Source organism: Micropterus salmoides, unplaced genomic scaffold (genome assembly GCF_014851395.1).
Source record: "Micropterus salmoides isolate LMB-PRFRI ecotype aquatic unplaced genomic scaffold, ASM1485139v1 Ms_hic_scaffold_5, whole genome shotgun sequence".
Classification (NCBI taxonomy): Eukaryota; Metazoa; Chordata; class Actinopteri; order Centrarchiformes; family Centrarchidae; genus Micropterus; species Micropterus salmoides.
This window is the reverse complement of record NW_024044237.1, coordinates 2,814,561-2,823,224: the sequence shown is the minus strand read 5'-3', so window position 1 is coordinate 2,823,224 and position 8,664 is coordinate 2,814,561. Positions and strand designations below refer to the sequence as shown.

At 41.0% G+C, this 8,664-nt stretch overlaps 1 long non-coding RNA gene across 1 annotated transcript; it reads right to left on the bottom strand.

The window, feature by feature from the left end:
* Positions 1 to 1,012: 1,012 nt before the first annotated feature.
* LOC119889459 lies at positions 1,013 to 2,138 on the bottom strand. The gene is made up of 3 exons (XR_005442056.1): positions 1,845 to 2,138; positions 1,312 to 1,356; positions 1,013 to 1,125 (listed from the first exon to the last, which is right to left on the bottom strand). It is a non-coding gene; the product is annotated as an uncharacterized LOC119889459 (long non-coding RNA).
* Between the last annotated feature and the right edge of the window lie 6,526 nt (positions 2,139 to 8,664).

Genomic DNA, 8,664 nt, shown 5'->3' with positions numbered 1-8,664 from the left:
ATATGTAAACAGTTTCAAATGCTTTGAGTAACATTGTGTTCAACAACGTACTATAAAGTTACCATACTGGGAACCCCCAAAACACATCAACATGCAGACAAGAAAATACATGTGTAAACACTACTCTTAAGTTAGCCTACTCTTTCATTAACAGGTCATTTTTGAGACTCAGTAGGCAGGGTTTAAGTGGTTTACCATCATCAAGACCCATTAGGATTTTCTGGATGAATGTGAAAGTGTGAATGAGTTTCTTGGGATAGTTCAAATGCAATGCATACATTAACCCAAACAACAATGCAAATGCATCAGCCAAGTTAGGGATATCACTCATCACAACATCGTCTTCCACAACAATAGAAATACTTGCAGGACTGAAATGAACTGGATCTGCAGTGTCCTCTGTGACTGTGACAAGAGCAACAGGAGTGTCGATGCATGGCTCATCTGACTCCTCCACCTGAAAGACACAGAGGATACAACTGTTAGGTTAACTTGAAGAAACACAACAACTGCATGTACACTCACTGGCCACTTCATCAGGTGCATGTGTGTAACCCAATGCAGTCCAATACAACAGCTCTCCTTTAAATTCTACGTTTATGAATTTTATACATTTTCAGTTTTTGTTGACATTGTCAGAAAGGTGATAATTCTACTTCATATTTATTACTGAGGTTGTAATACATGGTGGTGGCATAGTGGGGTGAATTATATCGAATGGTGTTCCTAATATTTTGCCCCTTTCTTGTATGTTAAAGCAGTGGACAAAATATTAGGAAACCCATTCAATATAATGCCTTATATACATAATAATATAACACCCTAATACATAATTTTCACCCACTGTCTATTCTACAGCCCATCATAAAAGTGGTAAGTGTAGCAGCAGGTATTTTACATTTTAATATCATACAGGTTGTTATTTAATATGTAAGTGTACCCAGGTAAAACAGGCTATTAATATGGAATTAGGTATTACATAGTAGCGGGCAAAGAGTGTGTTTTATGTACTATTACAACTCACTTTGCAAAAAATCGATCAAAGTCTTCAGTGTCCATGAATTCACTGCTGACTGCATAAAATAACTGATCCAGACAAGGGATGACCCCCCAACCAGTGAAGCACTTTATGACCAAGAGTGAAATAATGTTATCAGATTTCAAAATACATGGGGTCTTATTTGCTATATGCTTTGATATTATGAAATCATACAGAGCATGTCAGCTTCCGCTCTTCCTACACTTTTAAATGAACACAAATAAAATAAATGGTGAAAAATAGGTTACATCCTAAATTAACATTTGAGTCACCTTGATTTTGGAGGATGCACTTTTCTGTAGTTCTTCCACTTCAACCTATAATGAAAAGACGTTTGTAAAGGTTTAATGAAAACTTGCAGAGATGATACGTTAACTATTAACCCATAACCTTAACGTTGAGTAAAAGTTACAGCTAACTTTAGCCACTAGCTCATTTGGGTGCATGTAGGTTAGCTAGAAATAACATCACATTCAACTTACCAAAGCAGGGCGCTTAACACAAACAGTAGCAACACACTCAAAAACGGAAGGACTATCGCTTGCTGAAAAGAGTTATTGACTAAAATTAACATAATTGTCTAGCCGCGACATTAACAGTACACATGATATTAACACTCACTAGCAGGCGGACTGACGGTAACGTAATGGCGCTGGCGCTTTCGGCGCATAAAAACCGTGAGGCTGCGCGCTAGCAACTTATAGGCTATATTAAAAATAGCATCGTCTAACAGTCAAATATCACGTGAAATATGATATTCCCAATGTTACAACAAGCAAAGTAGTTTCGAAGTGTTTTGGCTTACCTTAAAGTTTAATGCTTGATACCACGCATAGACACCACATTGCTCGAGAGGGTAGCCATCTTGGATAGATTTTTCAGGTAACGTCAGTTAGGATGGCACGTCATGACGTCATATCACGTGATCGACAGTACACTTAAAAATATTGAGTGAACCAGCGGTGTTCACTCAGAAATGCTGAGCCATGTAAATACAAAAATACATATTTGTTTATAGACATTAATAGTTTAAAGGTGGATTAACTCAGCAAGAGATTTTAACTGTAGCGACCTCAGTCTTTATAAGCTAGTAGTACTGTTCGGGCTTACAGTGCAAAGGGATTACCACAGAGAAGAAAAAGAGGCCTGATGATCCAAGGAGGCTTAGACTTGTTGGTCTATCTTCAGTAGAGGAACTGGTCCAGACACAGATTCAAAGTGGACTGAACTATATAGACCAACATACTTCACAAAAATAATAGTCCACACACTGTCAGACTTGCTCCCTCTGAGAGATCACTGTTTCAATCACCCAAAGATCTTCATCAGGAGGATCTGATGATATGGATGGCGGGAGTTGTGTGCGTCGTTGTGGGGAAGACATGACACCAGGATGCACTAAGGGAAGAAGGCAAATCGGCAGAGGCAGTGTGATATTTTGGGCAATGTTCTGCTGGAAAACCCTGGGTCTTTCCATTCATGTGGATGTTACTTTGACACGTATCACCTACGTAAGTATTGTTTCAGACCATGTTCACCGTTTCATGCAAACGGGATTTTGATAATGCGCTCTGCCACAAAGCAAAAGTGGTTCAGGAATCATCATCTTGTTGCTGCTGTTTACATTCTCTCAGGCACAAATTCAAAAAGTACACTGCGGAATGTTCTAGGTGTATACGTGTATGTATATATGTACATTTACATTTATTCATTTAGCTGACACTTTTATCCAAAGCAACTTACAATTGCTATATACATGTCAGAGGTCGCACGCCTCTGGAGCAACGAGGGGTTAAGTTTCTTGCTCAGCGACACAATGGTGGATGGGTCACAATGGGGAACTGAATGCACATTACATGTACACATAACTGTATTATTTTATTTTATATTAAATTCTGTGTGTATAGCATAAAGGGACTACAAATTTTGTTTCGTTATACAATCTTATTTATATAATGATAAATAAAAAACCTTGTACCTTGATCCATGTATGTTTCTACCGAACATTCTTTGAAAATTAACATTTATTTTTCCATCTTATGACAAATTTGAGTGCTATTATTTTCTAGTATTTATTAAGGGTTCCCACACCAGGCCAGTAAACGGGGTAGGCAGCTATTTGGGACTCTGCTATTAACTGAAGTTTTACGGTACACACAACTTGTATACAAACTCAGTCTGTCGGAAAATGTATAGAGTAACATATGAAAAACAGTATCATCAATGCACCAGTGCAGAACTACTTACAAACTGACGTAACTGACTGCTAAAAAAAGTCCTGTAAACATTTGTACACATCTCACACTAAGTGAACTTCTATTGAGTAAATAAAACTAAATAATGAAAGTGCAGAGTGCAGCGTTTATAGCCTGTTTAGGATGAAACCTGTGTAGTTGTTGTGTGGGTCTGGAAATTTTACAGGGATACCCCACACAGCAGCAGCAGCCACCCAATCTGCTGCTCCCACGTGGCCGTGCTGCCGCAACACAGACTGTATGTATGAACAGCTTCATGTGAGCCCTCTGGCCTCTGGCACTGTCCTGGTGCTTGGCCACAACATTTCCGCTCCAGGTCTGTTGGCAGGCACCGGCAGTTCAGGCAGGTACACCTCCACAGCTGTCCATTATCTGCGGAACCTGGAGCATCTGGTGTTGCCTCTCTTAGCGTCCACACGTCAGAGATCACCCAGGGAGACGAGCAAGGACCGTCCTTCTCCTCGGTCATCAAAGCTTCTTTTGCAGTCTGTGCATACACAAGAACAAGAAATATTAAGAGTGTTTGGCAGGGGAGGAAGCTGATGTTTGATGTAAAAACAAATCCAAGACAAATGTTCTTTGTTTTTAAAAACAAATAGGCTATATGAATGAATGATGGCTAAATAGATTTCTCCCAAATTAGTAATTACATATAATACAATAACTAACCAGACAGTCGCAGCCAAAATGTACTGCAATGGACTCAAGGCTGGTGTTAATTACTTACCACCTTTGCCGTTAAAAGATCCAGTTCAGACAGACAGCTAGTAGCCAACATACATGCTAGTGCGGAGAACAAGTCAATATCTCTTACCAAGGTGTGAAATTAGCACCCACCACTCGCCAAATGTGGGTAAATTGTTGGCAGGGGCGGGATGAAATTGTAGGGATGTCAGGAAAAACGCACAACAGAAAGACACATGTAGTAAGGTTAGAGTATTGTGGCGATCTGCGTCGCACACAACACATACACTCAGCAGTCAGCTCAGGGAATATCTATGGTGGTGTTTCAAACCAAACTCACCAGTGGAATAGGCCCAGTCTGTCCTGAGTGACAACCATTTTGCTTGTCAGCAGCACCGGCCGAATTACCAACGGGATTATGGGAGGAAACTCTTGTGTTGTCGGAGAATCACAAAAGCTTGTCTAGTAGATGAGTCACTTGGTTTTATTTTTTGTTGACCGACTTTTGTATTAAACCTCAAACTGAGTTTTTTGTTTGTTTGTTTGCTGTGATCCAGAAGAGGACGTTTTTGTTGAGATATAGGCTCTCGTGTAGATTTGAACTAAGATAAGGACTCATTCATTGGTGGTTGAACTGTGGATTTTGTTTTGAGCACTTGACTGTATGAACTTTGTGTTTCTTGTTGTCTGTCAGTACTTGATGATATTAAATTATATTATTTCATGCCATGACTTAACCCTCAACCGGTCTTTCTGTGTAATTATTATAATTTGATACCTCTTCTCTTCCAGTACACATCCAGCAACCCATTTTACCTCTTCAATTGAAATACCTGACTGGTGGAGTCATGGACTGAAAGACATGAGTCCTTTGTGCTTGCAAACATTCACGTAATGGGTTTGTGTAAATATTTTGAACACTGAATGACAACATTATTTACATTTAATGATGCCTAAACGGAGATGAATGTTATTCCTTCACGTACATTTAAAAAGTGTCCGATACATGCCTGCCACAGTGGCAGTGAAAAAAGCTAATTTCAGACCCTGTCACTTTAGCCAAGACTTGCCTCACTCTGTCTGAGTCCCCCAGAGCAAGGCTTTCTCTCTCACTTCTATCTCTTCTTCTTCCTCTACCGCTTCCTCTATTTCGACTTGAATGTCAGGTTGTCATAATAAAGACTTTGACAAGTTATGTTGTCCTTGTTAATGTCAAGTTGTCATGACAAAGAAATCTCAAAAACGTCATTCAGTCAATTATGACAATTGACTCTTCATGTTCACGACAGGTGTCAAGTCATGGTTATGATGGGGTCATGACCATGTTCTCAGTAATGTTAACCGCCATTTGATTTTGTTTTCACATATTTACATTTTGCATTTCTGACACTGCAGGCCAATCAGCTGGCCAGGGCACCGGGACTTCTACCAGTTCTTCCGATGGTCAGACCGGGCCTGCATACAAGAGTAGCCTGGCTCTTAAACAATGGCGACTGAGGGGATTTAAAACCAACTAAAGGACCTCAAACACATGACAGGCGCACACATGCACCCACTTTCGGCAGTCCCACCAACCAAATGCACACTTCTCACACTCATGGTTGACTGCGCGCACACACACACACACACACACACACACACACACACAGATGAACGGAGAGTGAACCAGGCAGTGCTGGGAAGGCTGCGGTATAAACCAATTAGCTGGGCTGAAATCAAGCCAACAGGAAGAATCCCCCCCCACACACACACACACGCGCGCACACACACACAGAACCCCTCCCTCAGTAGACCAGTCTCTGTGGGCAGAGACAGTGCTGAATGCTGCCAAGGTAAGACAGAAGGAGAGGATGAAGGGAGGGATGGAAAGAGGAGGAAGAAGAAAAGTGTGAGTGGTGGTTTAGGAAAGAGGGGATGAAACAATTGAAGAAAGAAAGGAGGGAGAAACGAGTGGAGGCAGTGTGAGAGAGGAGTGTGTGTGTGTGAAATGAAGCTGCGAGGATGAGTGAGGACAGAAGGAGGGACGCTGAAATGTGATGGCCGTGGCTGACAAGTTACAGCTGCTGAACTGAGTGAGAAGGGGAGAGAGACTTAGAGAAAGCAGAGAAAGAGAGAGGGAGTACGAGTGAGGGGAATGCCAATGTTAGGCCACACAATCCAGGTAATGAGGCATTCAGTTCTGCCGGAGAGACATGGCTGAGAGACTCTTCAACCGCAGCTCCTGGAGAAAGAGGGAGGAGAAGAGGGGGAGAGAGAAAGTCGCTGCGCTGTGGCAGCATAAAAAGGCAACAGAAGAGGGTGGAAAAAGCAAGATGGATGCACCTTCTTTCTGATCTGTGTGAGCTGTGTTGTTCGCTGACAGTTTCCAGATTCCTGGTGAACCTGGAGTGATGCAGCACAGTGAGGACAATCAGCTTCACGCAGAGCTCTATTCAGCCATGTGTAAACCTCCATGTTTACAGTCATAATGCCTAAAGACACATGCTACAGGCTGCTTGAATCACAACATAGGTACAGCTGCTGATACTGAACAGGTTACAATCCCTACAATGGTATTAACACTTGGTGAGTGTTTTTGCTTGAAATATTCAATTCAATTTTTATTTGTGTAGAGCCAAATCATAACAGATGTTATGTCAGGGCATTTTATGTATACACGAAGAGTATGTTTATTGAGGCAAATAATTAGAGAAAACACAAAGTTGCGTTGAACATTTGGACAAACACCAGCTATAATTTGTATGTAGCCTTGGACTGGACCAGCACTGGCCATCCAGCTAACACGACTTACAGGACAAGTTCAGATTTTTTTAAAGTGAGTCCTACTCAAATGCTTTATGTAAGTTTGTTTACTGGAAATGTTCCTCCTCTCCAGACTGGCCATGAAGCAATACCTTTACAGAGTCAACCAAATCAAGTAGCTATCTTTGTACTGACACTAGTGATGTGCGGATCGATACTAAAGCAACGACATTTCTGATGCCAATGTTTCCTGCTCTAGGATCGATACTCATATAAAAGGATCGATATCTAAACTCAATAATTTGGAGTGAGTGTGTGTTTTATCATAATTATCTTACTGTCACCAGAATGCTCCAACTATACTCTGTTGATAGGAACTACTTCTCCGTCCGCCTGTCAAAGTCATGCTTGCGCTACGGCTCTGTGACGGAGCTTCTTTGAAGTGAGCCGCTGCAGCCCTTTACATTTCCCGCGATTGAATACTGACTCTGGCTGACTGTAAAAACAGTCTCGTCTGGCTGTATTTTAGCTGGTAGAAGGTAATAATCATGCTTTTTCACATTAAACTAGAAATAAGAATATGTATTATATAAAAAAGTATTGGTATAGGAATTAAGTGGTATCGCACATCACTAACTGACTAACTGACAACCGTGGGTAGAATAATTGCTGGTGTGTGTGCAATATGTCTGACTGTTGAATCCCTCCATTGCATTATGTACTTAAAAGAATGTAGGAAGTCACCACCTGTTTATCATAACATGCCAGCAATTCTGAATGAATTATACTTTGGTGCTTATTGTTCCCATAAAATGAACTGAAGGATTGAATTGTGGTGAATCTATTCAATCTAACCATAAACATTTATATTTGTATGCGTAATCTCAGCAGATTAGATCTAGCTCAAGCGGGCGACTGGGTAGGTTTTGCAAGGTTTTTAACATCCAACATCCAACTTGTATAAAAACCAGACCGACTCTAATGGAGACCTGTGTTTGTTTGTTCAAAACGTGCAAGGCCAGTAAAAGTGACAGGCGTCTAATTGGGACACTGCTTTTTTGTCACAGTTTGGGTTGTTTAGCTCTGTCTTCTTGTTTATTTATGGTATTGGTCTGCATGTCTATCTGTTTGGTCCGTGTGCTTGCGTGCTTGTTCTTGTATGTTCTAGCTTGTGAACTATAGGTCTGTGAGTTTCAGCATCTTGTCCTGTTCCTGTTTTAGCGTGGTGATCATCTGTTCTTGGTGTTTGTCCAGAGCTTGTTTCCTGACTGGTTGATAACCCTTCCTGCTTGTGTGCATCTGTATACACAGTCCCCTCCAAAAGTGTTGGAACAGTAAGGCAAATTCCTTTGTTTTTGTTGTTCACTGAAGACCTTTTGGTTTAAGATCAAAAGATGAGACAAGAGTTCAGAATTTCAGCTTTCATTTCCTGGTATTCACATCTAGATGTGTTGAACAACTCAGGACATATTGCTGTTTGTATTAGACCACAGCATTCTTAGGTGAGCAAAAGTAATGGAACAAATAATCTTAAAGTAAATAACATTTAGTATTTGGTGCCATAACCCTTGCTTGCAATAACTGCCTCAAGCCTGCGACCCATCGACATCACCAAACTGTTGCATTCTTCATTTGTGATGCTATTCCAGGCTTTTAGCGCAGCTTCTTTCAGTTCTTGTTTGTTTCGGGGTGTTTCTCCCTTCAGTCTCCTCTTGAGGTGAAATGCTTACTGATGTTTTTGGGGTTTTTATTCACAGCTCTCACCATATTTCTGTAATCAACTACTGTTGTTTTCCTTGGCCGACCTGTTGGACGTCTGTTGCTCAGTACACCAGTAGTTTCTTTCTTTTTCAGGACATTCTAAATTGTTGTGCTTGCTATGCCCAGTGTTTCTGCTTTGGTCGATTTTCCTTCTTTTCTCAGCTTGACAGCGGCTTGCTTTTC